We start from the raw sequence: 13,438 nt of genomic DNA, 5'->3' as shown, positions 1-13,438 counted from the left end.
TACTCACGTCGCGCTGTCGGAATGAATCCTCGGCCATGTGTCCCCCGAGCGCATGAAGAACATTTTGGCAGCGCGGCACGCATTGCTGCTTCGGAGCCACGCGCGCACACATACCTCACAACGAGAACAGTACGCGGGGCAAGAATGGTAGAAAGCTGGAGCAAAGAATCCTCACGCTCAGGGCTCTGCACAGGCAAACGCGAAGCGTCAAACATGGCAGGAGTCGGCGATGAGCACCCCCGGCTCGTTCCCCGTTTTTCCTGCTACGCGCTGCATACTGGGAGCATGGGTGGCCGCGTCGAACGGTGGTGGCCTTGGAGGGGAAAAATGGCTATGGATTAGCTCTGGTTAAACCTGGAGTGACGCGATAGCTACAGCTGGCCGCGTGGAACTCGCTGAGTAGAATTCTTTCGTCGCTGCGTTTCGCTGGGCGTTCCTTCTTCATCTTCGTTCCTGGACGTAGATTCACTCTCCCCCTCTCCACTCCTCCCCCGCTCGGTTTCGCCTGCGCGCCGCGCCGCCGGCAGCTGCTCCGCACCACGTGACCAGCCACGGAGCTCACGTGCTGCCACGCTGAAGTCTCTAAGTGCTAGCGTAATGTAGCTATCGCTACAAAAAGTCCTTTTTTATCGTCGGACTACGTCGGACGCAAGTGGCTTTGAACTTTTTTTTTTGTTTTCTCGATGGCACGGGGGTCAGAGAGCTGTTTATAAATTGCTGTAAAAGGAGTATCTCACTGTGTAAGCTAGGATCGCAAAAACCGGCTTTCCGTATAAAAAACAAGGCAGATTCTTCCGAATTTATGTAAAATCGCTCGTCTTCAGGTGTTGCAACCTTTACATTGGCCAAGAATAATCAAAACATTAAAACGACCCTCTCTTTAAAATTAATTCACGCGGCCATTACTGCTTGTAACTTCTATACAGGTAACGTTACCAGGTTTCGAGTGTATACTGATTAAAATTTTGTAGCGCCAGCAAATGTGCAGAAGTTAAGAGACCCGAGAAACTGTGATGGTAGGAGTAACTTTCTCAGTACAAGAATAGGGTAGTGAGAACTTGGTGTGCTAGAAACAAAGTTGCGGTAACAGTCAGGGCAAAACAAACACTTTCAAGAAAGCAAAATACTATGTACCCTTAAAAAAGTAAATGACAGTGGCGTGTTTCGAAAGGACATGCTTTGAAAAAGCGAGCACAGCTGGCAAATGTGAAAGCTAAACGTGGCCCTACTGTCACCAATGTTGGCCAGTATACAGTCACTCAATTGTTAAGGGAAGAATACTGCTGCGTTATTTATTCCATTTAGAGAATGCAGTGATGGCCTAGAAGTAGAGCATTGGTCTCACGTGCAAGAGGACCGAGGCTCGGATCCCGGTGCCGCAAAATTCTCCACCGGGTTACAAAAAAAAATCTCCGCATCTAGATGGAATTGGATAACCAGGCCTGGGATGCGGCCTGGACCTCTCGGTGTCGAGAACCGACGGCGCACTCCCTGACCAGAGCAGGACTTGGCCACCCTGGTGTCATACTTAGCCAAAACCTTCTATGAACAACCCAATTAATTCTAGGCCTTCAGTCCATACTGGCTGCGAAGCAACTGGACAAGGCGAAGGTGAGACCTATGACGCAGCGGCGAGTGCTAAAAATGTCTGGCTCCGGACAGGCCGCCATTGGGTACTGAACCTGGCATCGTTTAACGCTAGAACCTTATTCAGTGAGGCTAGCTCAGCAGTGCTGTTCGAGGAACAAGCGGGTAATAAATGGGATGCCATAGGGCTTAGTGAGGTGGGAGGACAGATTATGCGTATACAGTACAAAGGGGCGGGCACGTACTGGGCTATCGTGGAATAGCGGACAGTGCGAGAACTGGGTGGGGGCTCCTCATCAATCAGGATATAGCTGGCAGCATATAGGAGCCGCGAGGTGATATCAGCTTTGCGGGGTGGTCCTACCCCGCTCACTGCACGAAGCTGCTTCTGAGCGGTCGGCGCCCACCGTATCGGACGGTGTCGGAGCGCCCGGTGTCGAGCTGCAATACCAGCGAGCTCGTAGCGGCACCACAAATGTGCTGAGCATGTCAAAAAGTTCAAACATGCTGCAGCGCAATACGCCTCGCACCCAAGAAAGCATGCCGCAGGTCCTAGCGATCAAAATTTGCTCTAGGCCTAGCACTTTTCAAGTCCGGACAAAGAGCGTTCCTCGAACCGAATGGACGGTCGTCCAATGTTCAAGAGCAGGCCATACGTTCGGCGCCAGATGTTGGGTTTTTAATTGGGGAGATAAATACGTTCTCCCCACTTAACCGCGGCTGACAAAGTTCAAAACCGCTAGACCCCACCCCGTGATCGCGTACGCTACCGAGCGCACGTCGACCACGGCGGGCCTTGCTCTCAGGAACAAAGTAACGACCCATTGGCTCACACTAACAGGCATTTATTGCTACAGCAAAAATAACGCCCGCAAGCAACAAAACACGCTAAGGTATCGATAACGTACGATAAGGTACCTTCTTCCCTTCTCTCACGGTGGGGTCGATGTATCCACCGAGAAATGAGGCAGTTACTGCACGTTTCCTTTCTTAAAAAAAAGAAAAAGACACTAGTGCGATGTCCAGCACTAGTGAGAGAGTTAGTGCCTTATTCTTTTCCTACAAACAATATATATTTTTGTTGGCCACGATATTGCCCTATTGCGTAGTTAACGTGCCGGCATTTGCACCGGCCGCCTTCAGACGACAAACTGCGTTCGTTTAAAGGCATAGCAACGCGCAACAAGTGTCAAACTCTAGGTGGACGCCAGGCCGGAGCTATGAAGCGAGCAGGCAGCTTACGCTGCTCCCTTCAGGCAGACAGAAGTGAAGCTTATCCGTCAGGCAAATGTGATTAAATAAAATTGGGTTAAAATAATTTCGGAATAGTGCGCAATAATTGAAGGCTATACGGTGTGCGCTGAGATCTCACTGAAATTGTGCAGATTTTGAAGCAAAAACTTTACCTAGAAGGTAGATGGGTAAAAGCGGGCACGGTTTGTGGCTCCGCTCGGTTGAAGATGCCTCGAGCTAGAGCATGTGCCCTCTCATTTCCTGCCAGACCCTCGTGGCCTGTGGTCCAGGCGATTTGGTGGTGCTTGGTGAGGGGTTGAGTGCCCATGAGCCGACTGACGTGCTTGGAAACTTGGCCTCTCAGGAAGTTTCGACACGCGTGTTGCGAGTCTGTTATCACATGAGCGCTTTGACCTTGCGACTCGTAATGCCTAATGGCAAAGGCCACGGCGGTGGTCTCCGCGGCCGCTGGGGTTTCGGCTCTCACTGAAGCAGTGAAAGAGTGGAGAAGCGGTGGTCCACTGCCGCCACTGCGTACTTTTTATGGTCAAGGTATGCTGCGGCGTCAACGTAAACCACGTTCGGGGAATCGGCTAGGAGTCGGCGTAGGTAGGATAATCGCGCTCGTCGTCTGCCTGTGTGAACGTCTTTAAGCATATGTTTCGGGCTCGGGGCCACGCTGATGTATTTCCTGCGTTGTTTTTATAGAGAGGATTGAGCATCTAGTGCGCGGATGTCCGCAGCTGTGCCTACTCGGCAGAGGATAGCTCGTCCAGCTTGGGTGGTCTGAAATCTTAGTGTCAGAGATGCACGGATGGGTTGTTAGTTCCGTAAATGTACTGAAGATTCCTAGTGCGGTCAGACGCTTCGCCGAGGTGTTTTTAGGAAGGTGAAGGGCCGTCTTGTATACCCTCCTTATGATGATGTCAACTTGCTGCTCCTCTCTCTTTGTTAGCGTGTGAAAGGGTAGTTCGTATGTGATTCGGCTAAGTACCAGTGTTTCCACCAGCCGAAGAGTGTCTTCTCGCATTCCTTGGTGATGCTTGCTAATGCGGCTGATCATTCGAGCTATCTGGTTTGTGGTGGCTTTGAGAGTCTGGATGGTGTGGGTAACATGGAGGTTGATTTGTATGCGAAGGCCAAGAATGCGGATCAGGTTAACTTCCCTGATGGCTTGACCCTCGATCGTGAGGTTGATGGGACCTGGAGAGACGTATCTCGGGCCATATACTCGTGTGACATCCGATTTCTCCGGGGCGCAGTGGAGGCCGCTTTGAGAGGCGAAGTCCTCGACGATCCGGGCTGCTGATTGTAAGGTGCTTTCGTGTTGGCCTAGAAAATCCTTTGTGGCCCATATAGTTATATGGGCCACAAAGAGAGGGCACGGCACCTGGCCTAGCGACATGTCTAAGCGGACGTTACTGCTGTTGCAGGTTTTGCCATGGATTTTCGTGAACGCTACATCGGTTTGCAGTCCGGACGAGGCACCGCTTTTCTTTACGCCTTATCAAGAGTGTGGGATTGATGGCATCCGGCTCGTGGATCGTCTTTCGTCGACGACAGTGACGTCATTAGTGGACCGGCTACAAAAGGAGCCACACAGCGAGGGAGGCTTCAGAGGGCACGACACCTGGCCTAGCGACAACATATCTAAGCGGACGTTACTGCTGTTGCAGGTTCGTTATTTGCCTAATGCTACTACTTTTAGAAGCGATAACCGCTTTTTGTTAGCCCTGCCGTGCCCTCGCAGCTACCTGAATTTTTTGGTTGACTCTTGGTCTCTGGTGTTGACACTGTTGGTTTCAAGAGATGTTGAAGAAACTCCTGGGCCCAAAGCCGCAGAAATGTTGCAATTAATCATTGATAATCAGGCTTCATCAGATGCTAAAATGGATGCATTAAAAGCTGCAATGACCGAAATGAAAGAGAAATGCGAAAAAATGACCGCTACACTTGCCGTGATTGCAGAATTCAACAAGCGAGTACAAAGCCTAGAATCCCTTGTTCGTCATCAGGCGGATAAGTCGGTAGAATATGAAAATAGAAGCCGATCCAATAACCTTTTGGTTTTTGGTACCGATGAGGACAAGGGTGAATCAGACAGCGACCTGAAACAAGCTGTTATTGAGAATGTATTCAAAGGAACCTTGGGAGTACAAGTGAACTCGATCGACAAAATTCATCGTATTGGCAAGAAAAAAGACGGTAGTAATCGGCCGGTAATCATGCATTTTTATGATTCGCGGGAAAAACAGTCTGTGATGCAAAACTGTGGCAAGCTGAAAGGCAGCTCGATAAGCATAAGTCAAGACTACGCTAAGGAAACTGCAGAAGTACGAAAACAACTATGGCAAAGCAGTGAAAAGGAACGAGCAAACGGCAACAAGGTAAAACTGGTACATGACAAGCTTAAGATCAACAATCATATCTACGTCTGCGATCGTGAATGAAATGAACGGTGTCTGTTCCGTACGGAGGAAGATAAGGTTCTTCGATTCAAAAAGAGGGGAAAACTGCTAGCCAGGCATTGATTGAGTTGAAAACTTCAGAGAAGGCTTCTGACACGGATAGCGATTCTTCTCGGTCATAGCTCAGAATTCTACTTGTAAACGCCCGCAGTATCGCAAATAAAGTAAGTGATTTAGAGTATCTTCTAATTTCTCAAAACCCTGATGTATTGATGTTGACTGAGACATGGTTACATAGTGCAATTAGTGACAGTAGTATTTTTCCTCCTGACTACAAGGTGTTTAGATCCGACAGGGATTCTAGAGGTGGTGGCGTGGCTATAGTTGTGAAAAGCACTATAAACGCAGTCGCTTTTGATTGCAGTCTCCCTGAAACGGTTTAGTGCAAGATCAGCTGTGCAGACATGTGGTACATATTAGGGACTGTGTATAGACCACCAGCCACTCCGCCAGAATTATGGAACAAACTGCCAAGTGATGTTGTTGAGAGTGCGAACGTGCAACAAATTGAGCTAGGTGTCGATATGGTTTTGAGAAATGGAGTACAAAGTTTGAATTCTGATTCATGATTGCTTACTGAAGTGCTTATGAAATGTATTTGTTTTTGTCCCCTCCCTGTAACGACCCTCATGAAGGGTTAACAGTATGACCAAATAAATAAATAAATATCATCCGCGTATATGATAAACACTACATTTAGAAGTGCTTGTAGTGCACTCGACAGCCTGACCGTAGCAATGTTGAATAACAGGGGAGAAATAATATCTCCCTGAGGTGTGCCTTTGTGTGGCATATCTTTGACCTCGGAGCGGGTTTGACTGATGCCTATCGTAGCCGTGCGGCCCGTGAGGAACGCACGCACGTAAGCAAAGACATTTTCTCCGCAGTTAAGGTCATTTATGGCTTGAAGTGATAGCCTCGTGGGATATGTTGTCGAAGGCGCTCTTTAAATCTTCGGCCAAGGTGACATGTTTTTGACCTCTGGGGATCTTGGTAAGCACTTCTCGCAAGAGCAGGAAGACGTCTTGAGCCGCAAGCCATAGCCTGAGTTCAACCATAGTAGGGGGGAAGAGATCATTGTCTTCAATATAATTTTGGAGGCGAGTGTGGATGACCCGTTCATAAAGTTTTTCTAAACATGATGTTAGGGAGATGGGCCGGATGGAATCAAGTGACAGCCGCTTGCCGGGCTTGGAAATGGCGATAATTTCGGCATGACGCCAATCCTGACGCCAATCCCTTCTGCCAGAGTTTATCATTGAAGTAGTCAGTGATGGCTTGGATATGCGGATGACTGAGATTACGAATAATAGCATTTGTGATTTTATCCGCTCCAGGAGCTGTGTTGCGCTGCGATGCACGGGCTGCGGGTTGTACCTCTGCTATGGTTATTGGGGCATCAAGCGTGGTGTTCGGAAGGCCGTTGTAGGTGTTTGGACAAGGTGGTATTGGAATGCCATCAATGTAACGCGACCGCAAAGCGTCCGTGAGTTCCTTGTCGGTCCCATGGAATTGTTGAGCTATTGTTTAGAGTGTACGATTTGTGGCCGATTTGGCTTTGTCGGGTTCAATGAGACTGCGGAGAATAGACCAGGCTTGCTTGCTTGCTTGCTGTTGTTGTCAGGAAGAATGAAAAGTAAAGTGCACAGGCCTGCCCATTGGCTCAAGCTGAGCCACAATTGCTACTACGTGCTGAAAGTAGGAGAGTTGAAAGATGGGATAGAAAAGACGCGCGCTATATGTCCCAGGCCGATCCCGGAGGCAGTGCAATACGGGGCCAACCTGTGGCGGAGGCGAAGTAAGCTTCAAGCCCTCCGCCATATTTCCAAAAATATTTTAATATCTTGGGTCCAAATGGGACCAGGTTTGAGCAGTACTGGGGGTTCGTTTCCAGGCGGCACAGAACTGTACCCAATTTTGTGGGCAAGTTGGATGGAATATTGCTGAGCTTCCTTCGTGATGGAGGCAAGGCGCAGGCTGAGTTTGTTTATTGAGGCTCTGCCCTCACATCCCTTAAACTGGCGCACCCAGCACCGCTCCACGAGCCCGCCACCTCGAGCTCGCCTCTCAAGCCACCGGACGGACCCGCCACACCGGCCCAGCCCAAGCAATGCAAGTCTTCTCCACCAAATATAGAGCGTCAGGCTGAAAATCATCTACCGCCCGAGCGACGGCCTAGATCTCCGAAAACACAATGGAGGCAACATCCCATCCCTGGTATGCGCCGCCCTGAAACTCCCTATAGAGGCAGTACGTCAACAAGACGCCATACGCATAAATCCTCGAAACAACTCCTTCACAATCAGCACCCCATCAGAGAACAGAGCGGAACGCTACGTTAGGTTACAGTCTCTGCAAATCCCCAACATGACCTACTCATTAAAGGCCTACATCGCCCAACCAGACAACGCCATCCGAGGCGTTCTCTACAACGCTATCTACGACCAGACGCCTGAAAAGATAGTTCAAGAACTAGACTTTCAACTAAAGTTGTTCGTATGACTTTACAGACACAAGACAGTTGGACAAGACTAAGTCCATACTCGTCACTTTCGTCAACACAAAGTCGGTTCCTAATCAACTACGTTTTTACGGAACCGTATATAAGTGCCATCTCTTCCTGGCGAAAGTCGAGGCATGCATCATCTACCGGCAAGCCGGTAACAGAAGAGACGTCTGTGTCAAACCCAAGCAAAATCTCTGCCAGCGCTGTGGAGAGACTCATCCACCAGTCGGGCAACCCACATGCGCAGCCAAATGCATCATCTGCAATGAATCCCACTTCACGGGCTCCAAGGACGGCAGCAAGCAGCGTTTCAACCGAGCGGGCAACAAAAGGCCTACACCCAAAGAAGATACGACAAAGAACGCAAACCTCCTGGAATCCCGCCGCAGGCAGCGATCAAGCTCGAGCAGAAGCGCCAACTCCCGTCACCGGTCCCGGTCCCGGTCCGAGTCATTATCACCCCTGACCTGACAGCCCACGTCTGAGAATCAAGAAAAGACCGGACAGTCCACATCTGACAAACAGGTCAGTTGGGGTCCGCGATCTCCTTCTCGTGTCCGAGAGAATAATCAACTTAAAGCACAGCTCGAACAGCGGAACGAGCAAATTCAACTCAAGAGTCAACAAATCGATAGCCTTAGAGAGCAAATTCAATCGCTGCTACAAAAAATCCCACCAACAGAGAAAATTGAAATCTCTCAAGATATCCCCTCTCTCAGTTCGGTAGTTAGCACACCGAACTCACCCACCCAAAGCATTCCTGCTAAGCGCAGAGCAAAAGAAGACACTTCCACTCAGGAAGTCACAATGTTAGGAACCCTGATCAACGCGATCACTACCCTTAAACAGAAAATGGAAAAAGAAATTAGAAGTCATGACCAAAGACATCAGCACATGGTTCAGCAAACTGAACAACAGAATGACAACACTTGAGCAGATATCAAGCGCCCACGACGCCATCGCTGCTCAGGTGCAGATTAAATTAGACCAAGTGTTTCCCCCCAGATAAATCTAATACAACCCATTGGCCTCCAGACCAGTAAATGATGGCAGCAGACCAGAAAGAACTTCGAGCGTGGCAGTGGAATTGCAGAGGATATGGCTCCAAGCGAAGCAATCTGCAACTCCACATTCAATCTCTCTCCGACACAGAAGTCCCCACAGTCTTCGCACTGCAGGAAACTGAAGCTCCTGTCAAATTAGTCAACTACACTCCCCACACTCCAATAAACAAACCCACACAAAGGGTAGCAACCCTAGTTCACAGAGCATACACCGCTACAGATCACCCCATAGATGTTGAAGACATAGATTTTCACCTAATAGATCTCCTTCCTATAACTATAAATAGCACTAGCCTATACATCCTCAACACATACAGCAGCCCGAAAGGCAAAGCAGCCCTTCCTCGCTGTCATACGCAAAGCGCTCCTTATCAGTGCTAAACACCCGCTTATAGTGGTTGGTGACTTTAACGCCAGACACGTCAGCTGGGGGTTCAAATTCAACTGCAGGAAAGGAGCACAGCTCTGCACACTAATTCAGAATGAGGAAGTCACCCTTGTCAATGTTCCGCAACAGCATACTCGCATCGGTAACAGCGTGCAACACAACTTCACCCCCGATCTCACACTCACAAAAAAATCACACAGTGTCAGTGGTCGCACACACAGACCTCCCTAGGCAGCGACCACTAAATAATTCAAACCTCACTCTCGCTAAACTCAATCACCCCCTTCACGAAAAAGAAGGTGCAGGTCACAGACTGGGACAAGTTTTGGAACCTCCGGAACGACGCCCCCACCCAAAATCAATCACCTTGCGAGATTGGTGGCAGGTCTCACAAAGGACGTCGCTACAGCCACATCTGAGATCCCGAGCAATCAGGGATCGGACGCAGTCGAAGCAGACTCCTCCACATGTGGGAGGCCCACTCCGGCCTGCAAAACCGATGGCTTCGTAACAAAGACAACAGATCACTCAAGTTAAGGATATCAGCCATGATCAAGGAAATAGAGACACACGCGGCATAACTGACCCGTCAGCAATGGGGACAGCTATGAAACCGCATGGAGGGCAATCTGGGCCTAAGGGATACATGGAACATGTAAATTTGTAATCTGCCTCTTAGAACCCCACAACACGAAGAGCACCCAACAGCGTAATGTAATGCGCCTCATTCACAGAATAGGTATGAATGATGATACCCTGATTCAGAATCTCAAAGACAGGTACCTCACAACCACTCCTAAATTACCCCTCCCTTCCTACTTGGGCGTAGAAAATCCTGAGCTCGACGCGGACATAACAACGTGGGAGGTTAGAGCAGCAATGTTCAAACTTCGCACCACGTTTGCGCCAGGAGCAGGCAGGATCACAAACAAAACGATCCGAAATTTGGGCGAGAACTCCATCCAAGCCCTTACAGAACATTTCAACAAGCACTGGAAGGAAGGCACTCTTCCTTCCGAGAGGACCCACCTCAGGGTCACTTTCATCCCCAAGCCCGGAAAACCGCTGGACCTTTTAAATCTCAGGCCAATCTACCTCACCTCATGCTTGCGAAAGCTATTTCCGCACGTAATCCTAAACAGACTTTAAAATTACATGCAGACAAAAGAGCTCTTTCCCCACACAATGCTGGGATTCCGAAGCCATCTATCAACACAAGACGCAATGCTTCAAATTTCAGAAGAAATCCTCCATACCAGACATTGCAAACGCACACGAGCGCTGCTAGCCTTAGACCTCACTAAGGCGTTTGACAATGTCCAACACACAGCCATACTGGATGCCTTATCCAATCTAGGAGTCGGGACTGGAACACATACCTACATAGCAACTTTCCTACGAAACCGCACAGCGGAAATAAACTAGGCCCTATAGAGTCCCCCTCCTTCTCTCTGGGCAACCGGAGGACACCCCAGGGGTCAGTATTATCTCCCTACTCTTTAATATCACTCTAATTCCCACGGCTCGCAAGCTACAGCGCATCCCAAACCTCTCCCACTCCTACTATGCAAACGACGTTGCTTTGTGGACCACCGTGGGCAATGTTGGGACCATGGAAGAAACCCTTCAAGCAGGTGCGGACGTGGTAGTGGAGTTCGCAGCCTCTATAGGACTCGCGTGCTCCTCTGCTAAGTTTGAACTCTTGCTACTCCACCCGACCCCGAACCGCGACAGGAAAGAAAACCCCTCCATACACGTCGAGGTCAATGGTCTACCAGTGCCAGAGGTTGAAAAGATACGCATCCTAGGCACCTACTTACAAAACAATGGACGCAATACGGAGACCATCTCCAAACTTACAATCACGACATCTCAAACTATCCAACTGATTAGAAGAATAGTCAACAAGCACCGAGGCATGCGTGAACATAACCTGGGGCGGCTGGTGCAGGCTTTCGTGATTTGTCGGATGGTTTACTCTCTTCCCAACCTCTACCTCGGAAAGGCGGAAAAGGAGAAAGCAGATGCACTAATAAGACACGCATACAAGTCAGCCTTAAATCTCCCACAACGAGCTCCCACCAACCATCTCCGACGTATGGGAGTACGCAGTACACTGCAAGAAATAACTGAAGCTAATCGTACGGCTCAGTGTGACAGACTCCTGCACAAATACAGGTAGACACATTCTTGGCTCTCTAAAGATTCAACCCACAGGTCCACGCCCACCCCCAAACAACACACACGCCATCCAGACACACATCAGGGACAGACCCATAGTTCACCCGTTTCCGAAATATGTACACCCAGTTCACAACCAGGCCAGACGCGAAGCTCGTGCGAAGGCTTTACATAAAGCTCATGCAAACTACCAAGACGCGGTCTATGTGGACGCGGCAGAGTACATCCAAAATTTGGCCTACGCCAAGACTGTAGCATCGCATAACCTTAAACACCAAGCCTCGTGTTCGATCAAGACAACAACCTCACTTGAAGCCGAAGAAGCAGCCACAGCGCTAGTCATTTTCTCCTCCGCTGCAACACTCATTCCGAGTGACTCTAAACAGCAATCACGAATTTTGCTACGGGACAGATTCATTCTATCACGCGGAAAATTCTCGATTCTTGGTCCTCAGAACCCTGACCACTTCAAAAAGTTTGGGACCCAGCCCACGCAGGCAACCCCAGCAACGAAGTGGCCCACTCTCTTGCTCGAGTGTACGTCAGCCGAGCAGGGCAGACCGTAGACCGGGGTAGCGCTAGGGACCGGCTCCTCACCTATCATGAAATAACCCTATATTACAGGGAGAAAATGCTCGTCTATCCCCCCCCCCCCCACACACATCTACCTGTCGAAAGAACAACAAACTACCTGGAGACAACTCCAGGCTCAGACATTCCCTTCACCGGCTTTGTTAGCCCTTATCCACCCAGGCCAATACAGACCCGAATGCTCTCTTTGTGGGGCTCCGAGAGTGAACTTTGACCACATTTTAATCTCCGCCGAGACTTCCAACCACCATCTCGCTGGAACCACACGGACAAAGAGGATTGGGAAATCGCGGTCCCCAGGTCCGAACCCGCCTCACAAAGGCGGCTGTTAGAGAGGGCTGGACAGGTTGCCTCACGTTATGGACTGTTGGCCACCACCCGCGATCAAGAGCCAGAGCAATCCCAAACATTAACTCATTCAAAAGGCTCATCAATAAAGTTTTCACCTACCTACTTACCTTCCTGTCTCATGTATTGTTGGACACCTGAACCGCGCCGTAAGGGAAGGGATAAAAGAGGGAGTGAAAGGAGAAAGAAAGAGGTGCCGCAGGGGAGGGCTCCGTAATAATATATACCACCTGGGGATCTTTAACGTGCACTGACATCGCACATCACACGGGCGCCTTAGCGTTTTTCCCCCATAAAAACGCAGCCGCCGCGGTCGGGTTCGAACCCAGGAACTCCGGATCAGTAGCCGAGCGCGCTAACCACTGAGCCATCGCGGCGAGTAGAAACGCAGAGAAGAGCGTCCCCCAGGTACCCGTTGTGGGGTCCACCGATAAACGACAGTTGCGGCACCTTTCATTTCCTCGAAACAAAAAAGACATCGAATGAAGTGTACAGCGCGAGTGAGAAAATTACTGCGTTTTTGCTTTCCTGAAACAAATGTATATTTTTTGTTATCCTGGTAGTGCTCTTGAGCTACTCATTTGCTACCGCGCAGGCTCGTGCAGGTGCACGGCCGCCTTCAAACGGCAAAGAATGCGTTCGTTGCTTCCTTCTTACACTCTCTTCTTTATCCCTTCCATTACGGCGCGGTTCAGGTGTCCAACGATATGTGAGACAGATACTGCGCCATTTCCTTTCCCAAAAAACCGATTATTATTATTATTTATAAGGAAAAAAACGCGACAACTGCCGCACACTAAGTGGACACCTGACCGTTGCCATCAAACCATTGATGACTAAGGTTGCGAAAGCGGGCAGAAAGTAAGCTTATCCTTCAGGCTACTCTGATAAAGTAAAATTGGGTTAAAAGAATTTCGGAAGGGGCGCAATAATTGAAGGCTATGCGATGTGCGCTGACATCTCACGTATATTGTGCAGTTCAAGAAGCAAAAGCTTAAGAACAACCAGTGCTTTTACGACCGTTCGGCAGTACGGCATGAAGATATGAGGCCAGTATCTTCCTTGAACAGAA

At 49.5% G+C, this 13,438-nt stretch overlaps 1 pseudogene; it reads right to left on the bottom strand.

Moving 5' to 3' along the window:
* Positions 1–7,027: 7,027 nt before the first annotated feature.
* Positions 7,028–7,156, bottom strand: LOC144116720 (U2 spliceosomal RNA; annotated as a pseudogene).
* Between the last annotated feature and the right edge of the window lie 6,282 nt (positions 7,157–13,438).

The sequence above is a fragment of the Amblyomma americanum genome, chromosome 1, assembly GCF_052857255.1.
Source record: "Amblyomma americanum isolate KBUSLIRL-KWMA chromosome 1, ASM5285725v1, whole genome shotgun sequence".
Lineage (NCBI taxonomy): Eukaryota > Metazoa > Arthropoda > Arachnida > Ixodida > Ixodidae > Amblyomma > Amblyomma americanum.
The sequence above is the reverse complement of the archived record's forward strand: the minus strand, read 5'-3'. Positions and strand labels throughout refer to the sequence as shown.